Source organism: Canis aureus, chromosome 15 (assembly GCF_053574225.1).
Source record: "Canis aureus isolate CA01 chromosome 15, VMU_Caureus_v.1.0, whole genome shotgun sequence".
NCBI classification, from domain to species: Eukaryota; Metazoa; Chordata; class Mammalia; order Carnivora; family Canidae; genus Canis; species Canis aureus.
This window is the reverse complement of record NC_135625.1, coordinates 681,761-704,200: the sequence shown is the minus strand read 5'-3', so window position 1 is coordinate 704,200 and position 22,440 is coordinate 681,761.

Sequence of the window (22,440 nt, the reverse complement as noted above, 5' to 3'; positions counted from 1 at the left end):
AATAAATAGCTTTTATTATCTTTTTTATAAATTTATTTTTTATCGGTATTCAATTTGCCAACCTATAGAATAACTTACTTACCTTTATAAGCTTATTTTCTCACTAATAATTAGACGTTAATAGTTCATTTTATGCGGATCTCTCTCTTCTTGACCTTGAATAGGATGAGACCTTTTTTCTTTAAGTATCAATATTTAGAAACGAATATATATACCCCCTAGAACATCAATGTGTCCTCTAACAAAATCATCAGATTTCTTTTCAAATACATTAGTCGCAAAAAAAAATAAATAAATACATTAGTTGCTTATTACTGCTGTGTGACAAACCACTCCGAAATGTAGTGACCTGAAGCACAGCTCACGTATCAGGGGGTCAACAGGGCAGGTCAGCCCATCTGGTCGGGCTCTGCTGAGCTCAGCTGGGCTCATTCACACGTCTGTGGTCTCCGGGCACGTCACGCTGGAGCTGTGGGGTCCAGGGATGACCTCGTTGTAAGGCCGGCAGGTGGCTCAACGGCAGCTGGAACAATGGGGCGACTCGACCCATGGCCTACCCGCCAACTAGCTCCTCTGGCCTTGGGCAGGGTATGGTAGCAGCCTGTGAAACCGGAAAATCATACAAATGCCCTTATGTCCTTGCCTTAGAAAGGGCACAGAATCACCTCTACTTGACTCCGTTGGCCTGAGCAAATCACAGGGCAGGCCCCTTTGCTTCAAGGACGGAGAAACAGGCTCCAACTCTTCAAGGTCGGATTGCAAAAGGAGGGGGAGACCCCAGATACTTTTGCTGTCTCTGTCCACGTGCTGATCCACACGATTCACATTTGTCCAAGTGCAAAATGCACTCGGCTCCTCCACGCACCCACAGAACCGATCCAGTTCCACCACCCGACACCGAGCCCAGGGATTCATGGTGCACCTAGGCCCAGGTGGGGCTCCTCTCACTCTGGAGGCCTTTCAAGTCAAAAGGAAAAGTGCCTGTGCCTCCAGAATAAAAGAGGAGAGTATCTCCGTGACATCTGAGATAGGACTGGGGAAAGTACCGGTCATAAAAATGTCGATAGGATCGACTTCATTAATCTTAATAACTTCTGTTCATCGAAAGACACATTCAGAAAAAAAAAAATTAGAAGGCAAGACATAGAACGGAAAAAACAATCCCAACACACACATCTACAGAAAAGGAGGCATAGCTCCAGAGTAGAAGTCAACAGTAAACATGAAAACGTAGTTTTTTTGCAAATGGACAAGACATTTTGCGAAGTTTCAGAAAAAGAAAGATGAATGGAAAACGAGCACATGATTATCAGCCTCATTTTCACCTGAGAAATGGAAATTACAGCCACGTGGACCTCGGGTCTTAGGCCTGCCGAAATCAGAAAGACGGGCAATGCCAAAGGTTGGCAAGAAGAAGGCATCAAGGGACTGGTTCTGCTCTTCCAGAGCGGTGTTCGCTGAGCATCTCTCAGGCGGTGGGGACTTCCCCAGGGGCGGGTAATATGAACACGCGATGATCAAGGACCCAAACAATCGCTCACGTCCCTGGACCTCTAGTCTAAAAGAAAGCAAGCATATTCATCCTAGCACCTGAGCTTGTCCCCCACACCTTCCCCGTGGGCAAGAAAAACGTCTCCCCAAAGCAACTCGATAATTGCAAAATAACAAACAGCCCCGTTAAAAACGGGCGGAAGACTCGGACAGACGTTTTCCAAGAAGGCCCGCGACGGCCCACAGACCCGCGAGAGCGTGCTCAGGGCCCCTCATCATTCAAGACGCCGATTCCAATTCCTTCGGATAAACCCCAGAAGCCAGGTCGCTTGTGCGTCTGCCCTTCCAGGGTTATCTCTGAGACACCCTCCAGCTCCGGCCTCGAGGGTTGTCTCCGCACGTCGGAGCCTCGTTTGGGCCTCAGCTTCCCCGGGGTCAGTTCTCTCTTCATGCCTCGCACTCTGGGGTTCCCCTCCCAGGGTTCCGGGTCCGGGGTAGTGTTTCTAAAAGCTCATACCGCACCCGCATGTCTGCGGCACGAAGCAGGCACGGTGCACACCTGTAGCGCAGGTGACCCCGTGCACGCACGACCGTCCTGCAGGATGGAGTCAGACTGGAGCGGCGGGAAGCGCGCGGCAGGCCGTGAGGAACACGTTCCCCGAGCTGATACAGGCTCACGGCGTGATGCCCACGGAGCAGGCGAGCACCGGCTTCCAACTCCCCGAGGAGTCGGGCGGAGTGAACAGCGTGTGCTTAGAACAGCAGCGAAGGTACGAGAAGGCGCTCGGTCCAGGGGGCTAAGGTGCTCGTGTGCCCCGGCCCAGGGGAGTATGGGACGGCCTGGGGGCTCGGCTCGGACATTCCTCATCAGGGCTCCTTAGTCACTGAGTCTCTGATGACTTTAGTGACTTTATAGAGGAGCTGTTTTCCTTTTTTTTTTTCTTTTTTTGCAACTTTGCAGCGACCATTATACTGACGCTGCCCAGAGAAGGTTGCCGTTCGCCCCTACAGCTGTCGACCCCCGAAGGAGAGCGGGTGACGACCCCCGACGTCCCGGAGCCCGCCTTCTGTGCTGACTGCATCTCTGCCCACTCGGGATGAGCACATCACATTTTGTGTAATTGAGGAGAAGAGGAAAAGAACCCGCTTTGGTTTTGTCAGTCGCACACACGCAGGTGACGACTGATGAGCATCCCGTCCCGTTCATCGCAGCGCGACCAGGGGCCAGCGCGTCGGAGGCCCGGGCACTGGGAGCAGACTCCCTGCGGCCCTCGCTTGGCCCATTCTCCGAGTCCCTGGTGTGGCCGTGAGGGCGCCACCCCCCAGCCCGGCCGCTGCGAGCCCTGTCAGGTGAGCCCAGGAGACGGCTCCCTAAAAGTTTTCTTGGAGCAACGTCCCCACCTGCAGAAATCTTGGAGGAAAACAACAGGCTCGCAGCTGCCTTGAGGTTCGACCGTTTCAGGATTCCATGGTCTCTGCTGCGCACGACACACGCATTTCCTGCGTATGTGCGTGTATGTGGGTATGTGCACACACGTACACACACGAAGGGTGTTGTTTGTTACAGGACGTGTGGGCACAGAGTCCTGACGCCACGACCCCGGATGCCCCAACAGCCCAGCGCATGGCTCCTAAAGCGAGGACCCCGCTCTGTGACACAGTTTCACATGCAGATTGCCGAGTGAGCTCGCGGAGCGCTGACAGACGCCGGTGGCAGCGGGCGGGACGAGGAGAGCCACCGGGCCTGGTGACTGTCAGTGCAGGCCTGCCGGGGACCCAGGGCTGCCAGGAGCCGCCACGGCGGGCGTGGAACCTCCCGGCCCAGCACACGGGCCCGACATTAGGAGACGCCCCTGCTCCCTGTCACTGCAGCCCCCCTGCAGCCTGCAGGCAGGGGTGATGGGGCGCGGGCTCAGCACTCAGGGTGGCCTGGGCCGGCATGGGAGGCCGGTGTGTGTCCTGCAGCTGCTCGGCACTCGGACCCGTGTCACCCGGGAAAACAGTGTCCTTCCCCTCGCTCGGGACAGCCCACCCTCCCCACAGGGCGGGAACACACGAGGCCCCACACGACGACGGCCTGGGTCTGGAACCGGCTCCGGGAGTCTTGGTGGAAGGGACTGCGTGCGACCGCCAAGGCCGTCTGCGGGCCCTCGACCGGAGTGGTGAAGGCGGCTGCGACCAGTGACCGTTAATGAAACAGTGAGAAGTTGAAATCAACTTTTGTTCTCATCCTAGTAAACTCTACTTATTGCTTCATTTTGCGAACATAAGCAGATGTCACGTGTCTGCGCTGTGTACACATGCACACAAGCTCCGCGACTTCCTTTCCCTACTTCACGATTCACCCCGAAATCACACCAACCCACGGAAACGTTCCTGGCTGGATTTCGTGGGTCCACGGGGTTCTCATTGCGGGATGCAGCACCTTGCATCCTGCAGGCAATTAAAATTGGAAATTGGATTGGAGTCATTTGCAAAATCTGTTACTATTAATACGGTCCCTGATGAATAACCTTGTACCGATTTTTTAAATTTTTTTATTTTTTTAAATTTTTTTATTTTTATTATCATTATTATGATTATGATTATTATTATTATTTATCTTTTTTTCTTACAAGGTGGAGACTTATTCCTAGAGGTGGAAAGACTGGGCCCGAGAGTAAACACATGTGTCGCTATTCCAGATGGCACGTCTCGCCCCCACCAGCGACGGATCAGACCCCGTAGATGATAGTTCAACTAGCTGATAGACGGACTAGCTGTCCGTCGCGAGCTCTCAAATACCCACCTGTGAAGATGAGTAAGCATCCCTGATCTCATCACAGGTTGACATCATAACCCTGATCTCATCACAGGTTGACATCATAACCTGCTCCAGTTTCCCAGAGTTTTCTGGTAATATATCGCCTCTCTCAATTCAGTGTGGAGCTCGTGGTGGCTAGCCACAGAAATCGAACCTAGCTACGTCGAGAAAAAAATAATAATCCTTGTTTGAAAAATTGACCGAACACCCGGACTTAGCCAATGAGCAGGATCCCCAAGGGAAATGGGGCAACGAGACCCCCCAGGACACCAGGCCACAGCCACAGTCCAGGTGAGGTCTCCCCACAGCCCAAGCTGGGTCTCAGACTATGCTCCAACCCTAGGGAGTGAGCCCCAAAGTTCCACTTCCCCAGTGATACCACCCAGCGGGCTGAGGCAGCTCACAAGCTCACCCAGGTGAAAGCAAGGCGGAGGGGGCGATGACCTCTCCTGGCTCGTGTCGTGTAGTAGGGCCGAGGGACCCCCGAATTCACTAAGTTACAAGGAAAGGCAAGCTACCTAGCAGAGCCAACACGCTGCCAAAGACCAGGGCTGGAGCGCGGCATCCCCCAGCCCCAGGACCTGCCGCAGTCAAGGCAGCGTGGCCCTGGTGGAAGCACGGACATGCGGGTCGATGGAACAGAACAGCGAGCCCAGAATTACAAACGTCGCCAACTGATCGTCAACCAAGGAACAAGGACAATTCAGTGGAGAAAAGATAGTCTTTGCACCAAACGGTGCTGGAAATATTGGCTGGTAATGGGCAACAAGGTGACCTGAGACACAAACCCTACACTTTATGTATTTATTTTTAAGATTTTTATTCATTTATTCACGAGAAACACAGAGAGAGGCAGAGACACAGGCAGAGGAAGGAGCAGGCTCCATGCAGGGAGCCCGACGGGGAACTCGATCCTGGTCACGTCCTGGGTCAAAGGCGGCGCTAAACCACCGAGCCTCCCAGGCTGCCCAAACCTTACACTTTACACACTAATTAGCTTCAAGTGCATCGTAGACTTTGCACAGCGGAAGGTTAACTTATCCAAAGGAAGGTTTGGTCCTTTGCCCCCAGCTCCACGGAGGTGACCTCTAAGCTCCTGGAATATCCTGCTGGACAACTGACTTGGGGACCGTGCGGGACAATCTGTTGTAACACTGGGATTCAAGGGGGGAGCCCTGAGCCACGAGGCATCAGCTCAACCTCTGGTGGACTGGGGACGAGGTGTCCCCTGGATGGTCACGCAAGCCTACGGCCCAGCCCCCAAGGACCCGCGACACGGGGGTCAGGGGCGCAGTCCCCCTCGTGCACTGTCACACAGCACTGCTGGGAGGAACAGGTGCTATCCTGAACTCCACTAGGAAGGGACCCCCCACCCCCGGACAGGCCCCCGAGCCTTTACACCTGCCTCCTTTCACCCGAACAAACCATCACCAGGAGCTGACGGCTTAGCAAGCTGACTCCCGGGCGCGTCTAGCCAGTTAGCGAGCCTGAGGGCGGTCTTGGGGCCCCTGAACGGCCAGACCCAAATTGAAATGCAGCACAACAACCTTCTAGAAGAAATACGGCAGGAGCCCTATGGAACCTGGGACGGGTGTTGAACTTTTGGATACAGCAAAACAGCAGGATCCGTGAAAGAAAGAAATGGACAAAGTGGGCCGACAAATCAAAGGTTTCTTCTCTGCAAAAGATGAACGAACAAAGACACGAGCCACAGATTGGGACGGAATACTTGTGAAATGCGTATTTGATAAAAATATCTGTATCCAAAATATGCAGGGAACACTTAAAAGTCAACTCTAGAGGATCCCGGGTGGCTCAGCGGTTGAGCATCTGCCTTCAGCCCAGGGCGTGACCCCAGGGTCCCAGGATCGAGTCCCCATCGGGCTCCTGCACGGAGCCTGCTTCTCCCTCTGCCTGTGTCTCTGCCTCTATCTCCCTCTCTGTGTGTCTCTCATGGATAAATAAATAAAATCTTTAAAAATAAAATAAAAATCACGATTAATGATATTACCCAATAGTAGTCATTACAATTATTCTATGTGTTTTTGTTTTTGTTTTTTTAGTCTACTTTTTGGAAAAAAAGAAAAAAGGAAAAACTCTCCAAAAGTAGTGTTTTTGTAGAATAAAACTGCAGGCCGTGGTTGCACAGGCAGGAGACAGAAGCTCCACTATAATAAACTGGAAAATTCTTTTTGGGGGAAAAAAGAGCTCATGAACTGTACCCTCATCCCCATAACGGGTTGGAACCATCTCTCCATAGCCGGGCCGCCTCGTGACGAGAGCCGTAGTTGTCGCCGAAACCCCGTCCCTCTGGCCTGCATCCATGTCTCTGAGATGCCTGGTGCCCCCGAGGCCTCTGCGAAATCCCCCAGGCCTTACTCAACGGGCGGGAGGCGGCGCCGCCCTTTAGTACACGGCCTCTTTTCTGCCACAGGCCACCGTCCCCCGGGAAATGGTCCCCCAGGTGGCAGGGCGCCCTCTCTGCACGTTGTCACGTCGGGCTCCTCTTCCCAGGCTTTCCTTCGACAGGAGGATAGGGCCCTGGCACCTCCAACCGGCTGGATCTGATCCTATGGACGGGCAACCAGTCCCAGGACCCACCTGCTGTAGTTGCCCGGCCCCAGAGCCCCTGCAGCCCCTGCAGCCCCACAGCCCCCACAGCCCCTGCAGCCACTTCAGCCCCTGCAGCCCCAGCAGCCCCCGCAGCCCCAGGAGCCCCGGCAGCCCCTGCAGCCCCTGCAGCCCCAGCAGCCCCAGCAGCCCCCGCAGCCCCAGGAGCCCTGGCAGCCCCTGCAGCCCCAGCAGCCCCAGCAGCCCCAGCAGCCCCCACAGCCCCAGGAGCCCTGGCAGCCCCTGCAGCCCCTGCAGCCCCAGCAGCCCCCGCAGCCCCAGCAGCCCCAGCAGACCCCACGGCCCCAGGAGCCCTGGCAGCCCCTGCAGCCCCAGCAGCCCCAGCAGCCCCCGCAGCCCCAGGAGCCCTGGCAGCCCCTGCAGCCCCTGCAGCCCCAGCAGCCCCCACAGCCCCAGGAGCCCTGGCAGCCCCTGCAGCCCCTGCAGCCCCAGCAGCCCCCGCAGCCCCTGCAGCTCCGTAGCCCCCACAGCCACTTCAGCCCCTGCAGCCCCTGCAGCCCTTGCAGTCCCGGGAGCCCCTGCAGCCCCCACAGCTCCTGCAGCCCCGGGAGCACCTGCAGCCCTGCCCACCTCACCCCTCCCCACTCACCCTGCTCCCCCGCCCCCTGGGCACCCACCACGGGACCGGGCAGTTGCCCTCCGGACGTGCCTCTGGCCCCGACGGGAGCCTGGGGGGCCCTTGCACCGCCGCCCCGGCCTCCCGGACTCTCTCTGAAGCACAACTCTAGGAGCAGGAGAGCTTTCGTGAGGAACTGCCGACTTGGAGAAATGCACTTAATTCTGGAATCGACCGACTCCAGGGATTGGTCCGACCTCTGACATGCAAAATCATCTCGAGCTGAGAAGCTTCCTCCTCGACTCCCTGTACAGGAATCTCAGGATTCATCAAACTAATAAATGATGATGTTCAGAGAAAATGCCACAACATTGATCAAAATAAACACTTCAAGTGAAGTGGCTTTTATTGAAAACCCTGAAATCTGTGTTCATTCTGTTGTCTCTTGATGGAATGAAAATTAAAAGCAAGCCTCTTGACCTTTTCCAGGCTGACATAAAAACGATAGAAGAAATCGTTTCGGCATCTGTACTTTTCTGACAATTCGAATTTCTTTTAACCATTACTTTAATTTAAAGGCAAACCTTGGATGAGTGAGGTCAACTCGCCCTATGTTTAAAAGTCTTACTATTTTCTGTTAATTGTCCATCCATATCCTAAATTAGCTCTTCCTCCGTGATATGATTTGCAAATATTTCCTCCCATTTGTTACTTTCCATGCAGAATTATTAGTATGTATTTTTCTCAGCATCACGATTTCAATGAATTATCAGGCTTTCTCTGTAGCTTCAGGATTTTGTGTTACAATTATAAAAACTCCCCCACTTTAACATTACAAAAGGCGTTCTCTCAGATTTCTTCTACCACTTTTATATTTTTATCACTTTTTACATCAAAACCATTAATCTATTGGTAATAATTCTAGTCCCAGCAGTGAAGTTTGTCGCTTTTTTCCAGATGGCTCCTCCATCCACGGGGACACTTCTTGTCACCTTGTCAAGGACCAGACCTCGGGCCCTGGTGTCGGCAGCAAGGACGTCGGGGAGAGCGGCCTTCGTGGGGCTGCACCACCTGTGCTGTTGGGCAGAAACCATGGCTCGAGCTGCTTGGCTCTCGAGACAGGACTGGATGAGTGAGCGATGTTTCATGAACACAGAAAACGTCATACAGCCGTGAAGACGAGAGCTAGAAATCCCTTATGGATTAAAGTGGAAATATCTTTAGAATAAAGTGTCAAGTCATTTCAGGATGGTGCAAAATAGTGTGGATATTACAGTACAATTTTTTTTTACCATTTCTTTGTTTAATCTGGAGGCAAGCTTTTAAATTTTTTTAAATGATTTAATTATTTATTCATGAGAGACGCAGAGAGAGAGTCAGAGACCCAGACAGAGGGAGAAGCAGGCTCCATGCAGGGAGCCCGACATGGGACTCGATCCCAGGACCCCGGGGTCACGCCCTGAGCCAAGGCAGATGGTCAACCACTGAGCACCCCAGGCGTCCCTAGAGGTAAGCTTTTTAAAACTTTAATTCACGATTAAAAATGGGGATTTTTGTAGTGGATGTGTGTGTAGGTGGGTACATGAACTCCTGTGATTTCTTTATCTGTTAAATATTTATAAGTTCAGGATTATTTTTTCAGAATTCTGGAAGTCAAAAAGTTCTGACCACCAAACGTGACTCCTTTTATTAACTGGTGACAAACCTGGCCTTATGGGACATGAAGCTGTTTACGTTCTTTATCCTACTGAGGGTAACGGTCATTCGTTTTGCTGCACATATATCAGTGCACCCAATTCTGGGTGCTGCCCCAGATTTCCAGGGGTAGGACTTGCTCCCCACTAATGAAAAGAGCTTGTAAGTTTCTACCTGGAGTTTATACAAAGGATGCTGGCACAATGTGGAAGGCTTCCTCCGTGCACCAGCACGTATGAGCTGTTGAGTGTATCGAGTGGATTCTGTGTTTCCATCAACTCCGCTTTGCTTGTCTCCACATGCGTGGGAACTTCCTCCTTGGTGCTGATTGGGGCTGTTACCTCCCAAGAGCCCTCCCGTCACTGAGTCAGTGTGACGAGAGGTCATTGCACCTGAGCCCGGCTGTCCTCGGAGGAACGGGAGCTGCAGGCCACGTGGCTGTTTCCAGCTTTGCTTGGTCCTCCTACGTCTCCTTCACCCATTTATTTATGTAATTTATAAGGTTTACTTCCCGACTTTTCAATTGCTGTGGGGCAATTGGGAAGGGGAAGACACCTCATAAAGAAACCAAGAACAGGGCAGGCCGTCCTCATGAGTACTTTTTATAATGTTCTCTCTACATTGTCTTCTCAAGTCACCTGATGAAACTGTTCGCACTGACATCTAAAAAGTGGCGAGCATTTTCATTTTTAAAAAACCCAGGATGAAGCAAGGGTGCTTTTAAGGCCACATTTAGCTAGTGCACAAGTCGGCTACTTCTACCCAAAGCTGCTGCCTGAGGTTACATGTGGCTGGAACATGCCCCTCCCTTTGATCTGCTCGCACCCTCCCAGCACACCCACCGCCTTCCTTCACATGCACGCAGCTTCAGCCCACGCATGAAACACACGCAGGCACACACACGTGCACATGCGTCTCTGAAGTCATTAATAGCTGGCCTGGTGATTTCATCACATTTTGCTGCTGGAAGGAAATTATGATTCAATTATGAGAACTTGGGGAAGAACACATTAGTCTATTCTTGAGATCATTTCCTTTCTGTTCCTGATCAGGGAACAGGGTCAGCAGGACCACAGGGTTATGCTTCCTCTACTCTCTCTCCTTTTCCTCTTTGGCAAATGGAAGGCCTCCTGGTTTTAACACCTGCCCAGGTGAGGTGGAGAAGTGGCCCCAAATGTCTGCTCTGGAAGATGTCTCTGGGCATTTGGAATGGAAAGCGGTGCCAGGTGAAATCCAGAATGTGCTTCCCTTCAGGTCACGGGGTGGAACACGCGACAGGTGCAGCGGGTGCTCCTCCTCATGCTTCCCCTCTGAGAGGGAGACGTGGAAACACGGAAGAAAACCTGCAATACGAGAGAATCAGGGCCCGGCCTGTGGAGGTGGGAGGTCTGGTCCTGAACACAACCCCGAAAGGAGGTCCAGAGGAGCCGTTGTGTGTTCCCACCTGCACACAGAATGTTCCAGAGGAGCGCCCACGGGGGCTCTGAGCTCCTTGATTCAGAGCCTGGGTCCCCAGCCCCCCGAGAGGCCCATGCCAGCGTATGTGCCATCTCATTGAATGCCTGTCGCTTTGGGCATATCATACAGAGTATTGCTGACTGGGGATCACGCACCAGGATCTGGTTTATGTATTCAGCTCTTTCCTCCTTAAATCCAAACTCCTCCCCTTACACTTGGTGACACTTTCTTTCCTCCACCTTTCCCTTTTCCTCGTCTCTCTGTATTGGGAGGGGAAGGCGTGTGCATCTTGTGCATCCGTGTGATCTCGTTTGCCAACCAGAGGGGCCATCCTGAGTGGCCAGGGGTCTCTGCCGGGCTGGCAGGTGGCCACCCGAGGCAGCTGGGCTCTGGCCCTGGGGCCCTGGACACGGGATTACAGTCCCCTGTCAGCACCCCCTAGGCATGCCTGAAACCCGGGGGCTCCCTGCACCCTAGCAGTGAACCCTGTGTCTACACACACCCTGGATATGGCGCAATGGACAAACCAGGCACCGTAAGAGATTAACAACAAAAACTAATATTCAAATTGTAACCATTTCCTGTAACAAAAGTTAGTGAGGCAGTCTCTTTCTGGCTCTCAAGGGTGATGCTGGAACAGCCAGGTGACCGCACCATTCTGATGCTGGGTCGGGAGGATGAGCCTCTGCTTCCTGCCTGCTGCCCCCAGTGACTGAGGCAGCACACAGGGGCTGCCCAGGGTGGTGACCGCTGTCCTTGGAAATTCGTCTGCACTGCCATTCCCAGAGACAGAGAACAGGTGCAGCAGGAAGGTCAGTGTCATGGAATTAAAAACCATCTCACCAGCTGAGAATTGCAATCAAGGGTTACGGTCAGGTGGGTTTATGGTCTAGAAAACAAAGGAATCAAATCAAATTCCACCCCTGAGGGAACCACCCGTCTCAATCCCCATGGAGGGCATGAAATCCTTCCTCTCTGCCCCCCCGCCCCCACTGAGTTGATAAAGCATACTTTTGGATTTTACGAAGCTTTAATGTACTTCAGCGAGCCCCGTAATCAGGGTCATCAATGCTCTATCAATATACAGGAGCACTAGGCTTCCTGGGTGACTGGGAACAGAGATGACAGGGTTGGGAGCTCCTAAGTCTCTCCCCCATTAAAGCAAGACTGGATTGTGCAAGAATCCCAGCTCAGCTGGTGATAAGATGGGCCTCCACTGAGGTCGAGGAGTCAAAGACATAAGGCCCCAAGGAACAGGGCTAATAGCCTAGGGATTTCCAAGAAATATGAAGATGAAGAAGAATTGCCTAATAGCAAGTAGCAAAGTCCTTCTCATGGGAATTTATGGTGTGACCTTGCACCTTGTGCATTTGTAAGAGAGGACCCACACCTTTCCCATGAGGCTTGGGAAAGGAGCACCATTCCAGGAATCAGGGGGAAAGGTGCTGCCAAAAGAAGGCAAGATCCAATTTATGAGTCAATGTGCAGCCTCGGAGCCAGACTGGTAGCCGAGTAGGCCCGATGCTGGACCCTGAGCCACTGAACCAGCATCTCCAGCTCGCTGTCCTGATGAGAGAGAGAGAGCATGCATCCCGGAGTGTGCCATGTCTCCTCTGCTGCTGCCAGAGGGGTCGACCCAGGAGCAGGGCAGGAGTGCCAGGCGATGACCACCGCACACCCTAGTGCCAGGCCATTCGGACTTCCACCTTCAGGCAAGCCCTTCCGTGTAGTTTCTGGTGTGCACCGGGACCCACACACAAGGATGTTCCTCGTCACACTGTGCATAATAGGATAATAGATGAGCCTGGTGACAGGTAGATGGCAGGTGAGACAGATGACATATCAGACAGATTGATGATGCTAATGACGATAGATACACGATAGATGGATACACAGATGGTGGATGATGGTACGCGGTGCGGGTGCTGCCTCGCGCCATACCTAAGGACACGCTGTCAGTCCAAGCCGTACTGTGCTTTCCCACAGTGATTAGCATTGAAACAGTGACTGGAAAATACATTAGAAAAACTAATGTATTTGTGTCCCCTCCTACAACACAAACATGTGGGCGCCATGACCTGGGGACTCTTCGATGCAGGTTTCTGATTAAAATCTCAGAAAGGAGAAGAAGCAGCATAACTATAGATGCAGAGTGGCAGGTCCTTGAAGTGCTGGAGCTGCCACCCAGTCCAAGCCATGGTCCTGCAGGCCGGCTGAGGACCCACGGTCGGAGGTCTGTTCCCACACTCACAGCTAAGTAGTGACAAAGCCAGGACTCAAAGCTGGGTTTCCTCGTCTTTAGGCCACTGATGAAATGAGCATCATTTAAGACAAGGTCTAATATGAAAATCCCTTTGGATTCCTGCTCTTGATGAGCAACCACAGGTGTTTTTTATTTTGATTATTTTTGTTCCTAAGCAAATAATTACCTATTAATCTTTTTTAACCAATTAAGCTACCGTGCTTCATCTCAAAGAATCTCATTAAAAGTAATGGTCTTCTCCTGCTGGAATCTAATCTTGTTTTCTTTATTAAAATGTTTACTTTTTAATGCCTTCAAGAAAGTCTGAAAGGGAGAGGAGAGAGTTTCATCACATTTGAGTGATTTCCTCTTGCGTCATTGGCATCATGGTCGGCATCCTAAAGTCTTTTTTTATGAGAAGGCCATTTTCTTCATATTTCACAAATTGGGAAGTGTTAGTGTGTCTTATACGAGTAAGAAATTTCATGCTACGAAATATGAAAACATGTCTAAAAATATTTTAGATTTTATTTCTAGAAGTCCTACTGGATTTGCAGTGCTTATAAGTGAGATATGCAATAATTAAAAGCCTGTGCTTGGGCAGCCCGGGTGGCTCAGCGGTTTAGTGCTGCCTTCTCCCTGCATGGAGCCTGCTTCTCCCTCTGCCTGTGTCTCTGCCTCTCTCTCTGTGTCTCTCATGAATAAATAAATAAAATATCTAAATAAATAAATAAATAAATAAATAAATAAATAAATAAATAAAAGCCTGTGCTTTTCTTCTCTGGAGCCAGAGCAGGCAAGGCCCAGGGGAGAAGGGCCCCATGTCTGACACGTCTTGTCTTCTTATGGAGGAAGGCAGACAGAGCGGAAGCCCAAAAACTATCTCCCTGGACATCTAACCCATAGAGTAAAGCTGTAACATAGTTTTAGATCTCTCTCTTCCTAGCATCAGATTACTCTTTTCAAATAAAATTTTACCCTGAACATTAAAGAGATTAAGTCTGGGATTGCTCCAGTTTAACCATGAGGGAGGAGGCTTTGATGCCAAACCATTCTTCCTGCCACTGCCCATGCAGGGAGACCCACAGAGGTCTCTTCAGAAACATGAGGATTCACTGTAGCAGATTCTGAAAAGTCCTGATTAAATAAAGGACGGGAACTGTACAGGTGAAGAAACTAGGACCGCATCACCGAGAACCGCCGGTGTGTTGGTTCACAGCAGTGGCTGGAATCCGCCTTGTCCTTTGTGACCCTTAGTCACCCCTGAGGCCCAGGGGCTGCCCGTCCAGCACACAGAGGACCACAGAGCATCTGCAGACCCCTGAGGCTCCCTGGAGACGCAGGACACCCTCCACCCAGCATGGAGCTCTGACTGCCCCACAGGCCACTCCTCCCTGTAATAGCTTTGTCTTGCCTGGGCCAGACCTCACAAAGGGGTTTTGTCTTGCCTGGGCCAGACCTCACAAAGGGGTGAGTAGCCCCCTGAGGCCCTGGTCCCTCGGAAATGACTCCCCCTCCCCCACCAACGGGAGGTCATGTAAGACCCCTCCCCATGGCTAGAGTCTCCTTGAGGAGTTTCCAGGTTTTCCTCAATAACAGAAACAAAGGGATTTGGTCATAGTGAAGTTGGAAGTGGGAATTATGTCTTCTTCATGGCTGTTTTAGAAAACCACCAGAACTCCTCTTGGGCCTCACCTGGGTAGACACGGGCCTCTTCACCAGGCAGGTGCGAGTCTTCAAAAATAACTTATTCATGCCCAGAGGTGAGTTTGTATTGTAGAACACTTTTTAATTGAAACCCAATAAAACTTCCGTCATCTCTTTTGTGCCCACCATGTATCAAAGAAGTTTCCTACTTTATCAACCAAATGACTCAGTCATCACCACTTAGTATAAAATCTGGAAACCTGGTTGTAGAAGACTGATTAAGAAAGGGAAAAGAATTCTTAAAAATTAAAGAGGGCACATAAAAGTAAACACTCAAATATGTTCAGCTCCAATATAAACAGGTTAGTTGTATTATACACTGCTGGAATAATTGGAATAATTCCTTCTTTAATAAATGCAGGAAATATGCCTTATATATCATGTAGCAAATTGTTATTATAATCAAGTCATTCTTAAGTAGCCAGATAATTAATATAGTATTTATCCTTCAATGGTTACCTAGTGAGATTTTTTTCAGAGCGCACAATGTAAAAATAATAACTTGCTTTTAAAACTCAAGGGATTGAGTGACCCATAAGACAGATGACATCCAATAGCTAGGCGATGCTTAACTACCTGAGAGAAATTCAAAAGTCTCATTGAAATGTAGTGTAACGCTCGGTGATGTCACGACCAGCGCTCCTCAAGGACAGTGTTGTCACCATCTTCCGCCACCAAAAATTAGTGCCTGAACTCCAAAAACTACAAGTTTACAATGTAGCTTAAGTGGCCCAAGTGACAGGGTTTTCCTACTAAGGATCCAGAAGCGGTAAAGAATCTGAGAGTCAGTCATCTTTGTGGAAATAGTGTCACCTAAAAGAAAAATCTAATTCTTTTTCTAATTTAGATTTCTGCTCAAACTGGAATCAGGAGCCTATGCAGTGGAGGCATTGAACCCATCAGTGGACTTTTCCTTAAAATATCTGATGGTTTTCAATACGGGAAAAGAAAGACTCTAGCATTTCAGTTAATGTATATAAAACAAAAACAATGACTAAACTCCCATTCAGGAGAGCAAACACTTTCCGAGTTCTGGTTTGCATACAAGCACTTCACACGTTTATCATAAACAAATCCTATGCGCTTGTTGACTCAAAACTTAAGCACATTTAACCTACTTTCAAGTGTCTGGGTGCAGCAGTCTCATGGTTGTGCTCCTCAGTGTCCTGACTCCCGACGGCTGCTAAGGCCGATGGGAAGTGGTGGTCGCACATCTGCTGAGGGAGGACTCGCTCTGCCCCAGCCCCTCTGTGAAGCACCTCACTACAGCTTTACGGGGTCTTTCACCCAAGGAATTGTCCTGACTCTGCTCTAGGGGCAGGCGACGGAAACAGTAGGTTCGTTTGTGGGACATAAACGCTAGTAGGTCACAGGAGGGGAAGCACACAAATAAATACGTACAATATACAGCACGACACGTGTTGTGAGCTGGACAAGACACAGCCCTTCATGCACATCCTACAGGACGGCTCTGGGATTCAAGGAACTGGATCCAGGCCCAGGACTGAATCCCCAAGTTCATCAAATCCTACAACGCGAACTCTTAATCGGTCAAAAATATACATCTGGACTTCTTTTCTATCGATTGGAAATTGATTCTAAGTCATTCAACAGCGATCGTCTACCTTGGGTCAGATGTAGGGACTTCAGAAATGGACAGATCTGGGCTTTGCCTTCTTGGGACTCACCTCCAGTAGACTTTAGGGGAAAACAACAACAACCAAAAAAAAAAAAAGTATTAGATTTTTACGGGTACACGGCTAGAAGGATAAACCCCGACAGGAGTGGGGGTCCTGCGCCAAGGCCCACCATGCTCCTGGCACGCTCCACTGTTGTACCAATATTGTCTCCCTAAATCGCCATCTTATCAGCAAATTGGAACAAACACCGCTTGCCAGGAGAAGTGGAGGAAGCACTAGTCAATGATAAAAGAACCCCACAGGCTCGACACACGCCAGCAGCGGCGATGTGGGATAGAGGAGCTTGGAACTGCAGGTGCTGACTCCTGTCTTTGTCCCGGGCAGATGCTTCTTGCCAACCCATCTCCACCGTCACCAAGGGCACCATCCTAAACACACGGCTAAATTCACTTTTGATGCTTTAACCAACTCCTCTCCCGTGGGGCCTCCAGTGCATAGGCCTGTTTTCAGATCTAAATAAAGATTATTTTCATAAAGACGTGGAGAAGCCGTCTTTTTGTCCTTTCGGCCTCATTGCCTGCTAATAATATATATCTTTTTTGTATAAAAAGGGAAAAAAACTTAATAGTTTACACACTTTAAACTCCCCGTCCCCAAAAAAATAAAACATAAAAAAAATAAAAATAAAAATAAAAAAATAAACTCCCCATCCCAGCTGAGAGTTTTAATTAATCCGTCCTCCTCCGGGCCGACGCGGCCTGGCTTCATCCCGCTCGGTGCTGCATTTCTGAAGCAGGGAACATCCTTCGTATTTTAATCCGCCTTCCTCCCAGCCCTGCGCTTGCGCTGCTTGCATAGATGACTTCAACTTGGAGAGAATGATGAACACGGATCAAACACGACAAAGGACGCAGATTCCTTCCCCCCCGCAAGGCAGCACAGCGGAGCTCATCATCTCTGAGACCGGCACCGGGTCCCCAGGTGCACAGGAAGGCCCGCCTCGGGCGTGCTCGGTGCCCACGTGCACGCGGGGAACACGCATATAAAAGGGATTACCGAGGGGTCTCGTTATTTAGAGCGCGGCCCGTTGCAGGTGGGAGGGACGAGGGAGCAGGATGGCCTGGGTCCCACGAGGGCGGCTCACGGTGGCCCGGTGTGCGGCTGTGGGTTGGCGCCCGCGCTCGGAGCACCGAGCACACCCCCCCCGCCGACCTCCTCCAGAGGGGGCACCGCCACTCAGGTCTTGCCGACCTTCCTCAGACCTCTCCCACGTGTCCGTCACCGGGTGTGGACCATGCACAGCACTGGAATATCGAAATGACTTCTCCTCCTTCAGGGACTCCAGTCCTGTTGGACCAGAGCCCCACTCCGTGACCTTGTGTGATTTTAATGAACCTCCTCGAAGGCTCCATCCCAGCCAGTCTCACTGGGGGGTTAGGATGTGACCCTATGAGTTTCGGGGCCTGACTCCGTCTGTGGAGGGAGTGGGATGGAGAGGGGGTCGGGTGCTCACCCTTTACAACACGATCCACGTCCCCGTCGCTAAATCCATAGCATGCAGGTCATTTGAAAACACTGTTTGTCCTTTAAGTCGACCGTAAAAGCCTATGAGTGAGTCATAGAAGCTCTTGCTTCTTAAGAGCCGTTTGCTTCTTAGGCTGGAAATTATGTCTTTGGTGCGGGCGTCTCGTGGTGCCCGGCGCACAGACAGGTGAGTTCACGAGTGTGATCGGAGGTCAGCCTCCCCCCCCCCAGCGCCCCCGCCAGACGGTGCGGTTGTCACTGCAGATGACCCTCCGGGGACACGTCCTCACCTCCCAGAGCCCACAGTCTCCATGGGGTCACTCTTGGTGTCGTGGATCCTGTAGGTTTGGGTAAAAGCAGAAGACATGTGTCCATCCCTGTGGGCTCACGCGGTGTTTCTCCGCCCCCGGAACCATCCGTGCTCTGCCTGTTCCTAGGCTTGCCTCTTCCAGAAGATGGCAGGGTTGCCATCGTACGCGACGCGGATTCTCAGATTGGCTTCTCTCACCTACAGCCGTGCGTGTGCGTGCCCCCCCCCCACCCCGTCCTCTTGCGCCGATCGCCCATTTCCTTTTGGCCCTGAGTGCTCGCCCGCTGTCGGGCTGGGCCGCAGCTTATGCCTCCGTCGCCTACGGAAGCACGTCTTGGTTGCTTCCAGGCTTGGGCAATTACAAATAAAGCTGCTGTCAACAACCTGCGGGAGTCTGGGTTTCTAGCTCCGTTGGGTAAATACGGAGCAGCGTCCCTCTTGGATCAACAGAGGAGCATTTCGGTTCTTCAAGAAGATGCTTCGCCGTGTTGCAAGCGGCCGCTCCTCGCTGCCTCCCCAGCGGCGGGGACTGAGGCTCCCGGGGCCGTGCCCTCGTGGGCCCCAAGAAGCATCTGTCTGCTGTCCTCAGACACTTCTCAGGAAAGCTCCGTCTCCTGCTGCCCTCACCTGCATCCTCCGGACTGACTCGTCCTCTGTCTGCATGCCTAGGTCTGCTCTACGTGGAAAGATGCAATTCTAGTCATTTTTTTTTAAAAATCTGGTTTCATCATCAAGGTTTCCATATTTCTCATGACAACTGGTGGTGGGCAAGAGCCCTCACGTGGGAGACAGAGGACGAGCGTGCGGCCCGGCGGGTCTCAGGCCCGCAGGTCAGGCTCTCATTGCCTTGGCCTCCTCGTCAACAAAAGGAGGATTGAAGCAGCGTCTGCTCACTGGAACGCCGCGGCCGCCGGCCCGAGAGGAGGTGACACGAGGAGTAGCTCCACTGCGCTCCCCACCGGCGGGTCAAGTGCTCCCCAGCGGGTCACGGCGTGGCCACACCGAGGCTCCCGGCCTCTGCATGCACAAGTGCAAGAGCCTCCGAGCTCTTCCTTGGAGAACGTCTTCTCCCTCTCGGCAGCTTCTGAGACGGACCTGACTGCGCTTCCCGCTCTCGCCGTCTGTCTCTCCGCCTCTCGCCCCCCACTCGCCGTGACAATCGTGGAATGAGGAAACCTGAATTCCACCCGGGAACCAGCTACTACCTCAACGCAGAGACAATCCCTCTTGAACTGGAGAGAAAGGTGTCAACGCGGCGCTGCTCTCACGGACCAAGGCCAAGGGCGAACCCGCGATATGTGCAAAGCACGTTGCAGGATCTCCGCTTAAAAGGGAAAACAATAGGCTGAAATATGATGGAAACACGGGCGTGGGAAGCATCACGTAGAAGCAAGGATCGTTCCACGGCCGTAGGATTCGGTGGCGCCGGGATGGGACCAGTCTTGTGCGATGCGTCTGCATCTGCGTCTATAATGGGGCAGGTTTTCTGGCTGGAGGAATGACACGCGGCAGGTTCTCTCCCGATCCCAACACCGCTTCAATCCTGGTCCTCGTGGAGTGAATCTTGTAACGGATTTTTCGATCCACCTCGGGTGGGCACTGTGAGGGGCTCCTCGGGGATGGGGCGCTCCGGCGGGCATCCTGTCCTTCTCCCTTCCTCCCGTGTGTGGTTTGGGCGCTCATTAGCCCGGGTTCGAGAGGATGGAGAGAGGATGGAGTGGGAGCCGGGCGTTTCGCTGCTTGTCGAACGTCTGGGGGGCGGGGGGCGGAGGTTGAAACAAGTGTTGGGGGGACAACTTCTGATCTCATTTCCTCAAGTCACCCCTGCCCCCATCAGCACGGATAATTGAGAGTTGGCTGCGTTCGTTCCTATATAATCAGCCAATCTACGGGGAAATGAGAATTTGGTTCCTGGCATCTCTATTTAGACTCTCGGAAAGAACGTCCTCGGAAGCCGTGCATGGCGTAATTCTGAGCAAACTAGAAGCGGAAATGAGAAGCGCTAATGAAGATATTTGTTAGTCCGTTACGGGGGTGGGGGGGGGGGACTCAGCTATCAGAGAATTGCAAAGCAGGCAATTTTCCTGTTCTCAGGGAGGACCCCTGAGAAAGCAGATGCATTTACACTCTAACTGAAGACACATTAAAAGCATAAGTGAAGTACGAGATTCATTTACAACCCATCCAACAACACTTAATATGCCAGGGAGCCAATCGTCCCCACCCCGAGGGAAGCATGGGACGATGTCTATGGTCCCCGGTGCGCCCCACCTGCAAGCCGAGGGGCTGCCGTCAGGGGAGCAGGGAGCCCGGAGTCCTCAGACGCGAGCCCCCAGCTGCGTTTCAACAAATGGCCCTGCTGGTCGTCCGTGGCCGGGGGGGCCCTGGCGTGCACCTGGCTGTGCGCGGCTCGGAAAGCTGAAACGCACGGACCACACGTAGAGTATTAGCCCTCGAGCCACCCGGCCTGAGGGGCCTCCCGGTCGCTGCACTGCAGCAGGGCGTCAGGACGGCGGCTCCTGGACACTCTGAACCACGGGCCGCGGCCGGGGCCTCCCGGAGGCCAGAGCCCCAGGTGTCCTGAGGCAAGTGGCTCAGCTTGTGCAGGGACAGGACACCGAGTCCCGCAGGACCCCTGCGCGAGGTCCCGTCTGGCCCTGCCCGCGGCAGCGCCCACCGCATGGTCAGTAGAAGGGCCCCAGGCAGGCGGGCGGCCGGGCTCCCGGCTCTCCCTCCTCGGGGGACGAAGGGAACCCACGCCCGAGGCCCAGCCACGGAGGGCAGCCGACTCCTGGCTCCAGGGTGGTTCTGCCTAACGTCGGTGTGTTTGCACTTCCAGCTCTCCCCGCCTCTCCCCGTGTGCTAGAGCCACAGGCAGGTGTGAGGTCTTCATCAGGCCCAGGTGCAGAGCCCCCGAGCCCCCGGCGTCCCTCGAGCTGCCACTCACAAGAGCCCACATCGACCAGGCCTGAGCTGACGAGAACGGGGTGACCCGCTGGGCCCAGACGGCCAGGGGAACGGCCCCAGATTCCACAGCGGGGCCTGGGGCGCAGGGGAGACCTATTTCACCCGCCTGCCGGCATAGGGCGCTGGATGCCATGGAGGCTGGTGCGCCCCATCCCCAGCCCGCGAGGCCGCCACCTGGGGGCTCCCCAGTGGTTTCCTTTACAAACACCCTCGGTAAGTAAGTGTCCCCTGAGTTCTGCGAGCCGCTGTAGCGAATCATCGAGCCCCTGGAGGCGCGTGGGACCCCGATCTGCACATCATCCGTGGACGTGCAGCCCCAGACCTGCCAGCCGCCCCTGTAATGGGGGCTGACTCCCCCCCTCCCACCTTGTGGGTCTGTGCTGACTCTGGGCAATCAGCCAGGTGAAGGACGGGACACGCAGCCAGGACGCCGGGACCCCGAGAAGTGCTGGCTGCGCCCGGAGAGTGGCAGGTAAGCGCAATTGTGCTTTCCCTCGCCTGCATCTGCAGGTGCACCAGGGCAGGACCCTGCAGCTCAGTGAGGGAAGGACGCACGCACTCTCCCCCACGAACACGGGCCGGCAGCGGAGCCCACGGGCACCCCTTCCCCTTCCGTGATGGGGTCACTCACGATGCGCCGGGTCAGCCTGAGCAGCCACTGCCTGCAAGGAGGAGCAGGGCCCAGGTCTGTCCTACAGCAGGAGCAGCCCCTCCCCGCCGGTTCCGCCCATACAAGGCCGGATGACACAGGCCCGGCTCCGAACAGCTCAGCGTGTAGCTGAGTCCTCCATACACACTGACTGGGCACCCGTTGGAGCTCACAGGGCACCCGGGAACAAAGGGGGGCCCTGACGCCACGCACAGACTCCGACGGATGGCAGGTGTCAGCGCAGGCTCGTGGACGCTGAGAAAGGCACCACCTGGAGGGATGCTGATGGTAGGGGAGCGCTGCCGGGGGCTGGACAAGCAGGCGTCTCCCCCTCGATACCCTGAGAACCTAAACTGCCCTAAAGACTAAAATCTTGGGGCACCTGGGCGGCTGCCTTCAGCCCAGGGCGTGACCCCGGGGTCCTGGGATCGAGTCCCACATCGGGCTCCCCACATGGAGCCTGCTTCTCCCTCTACCCATGTCTCTGCCCCTCTCTCTGTAAATAAAATGCATCTTGTATTTTAAATAAATAACATCTTTTAAAAATAAAATGAAAATATCCAAACAATGTGCTGCGTCTCTGGAATCTGGAATCTACGTCATAATGAACGAGGAATCAGACATCCTTACAGATTCAGAATGTAAAACCAGGTGATATCTGCATGTGTTGGAAAAAATCATGTTTTAATCATCAAGTAAAACCACGACAGTAGCCGGCGTCCTCGTCCTGAGGGAGACCTGGCAGCCTGGGAAGGCTCCACTCCGGG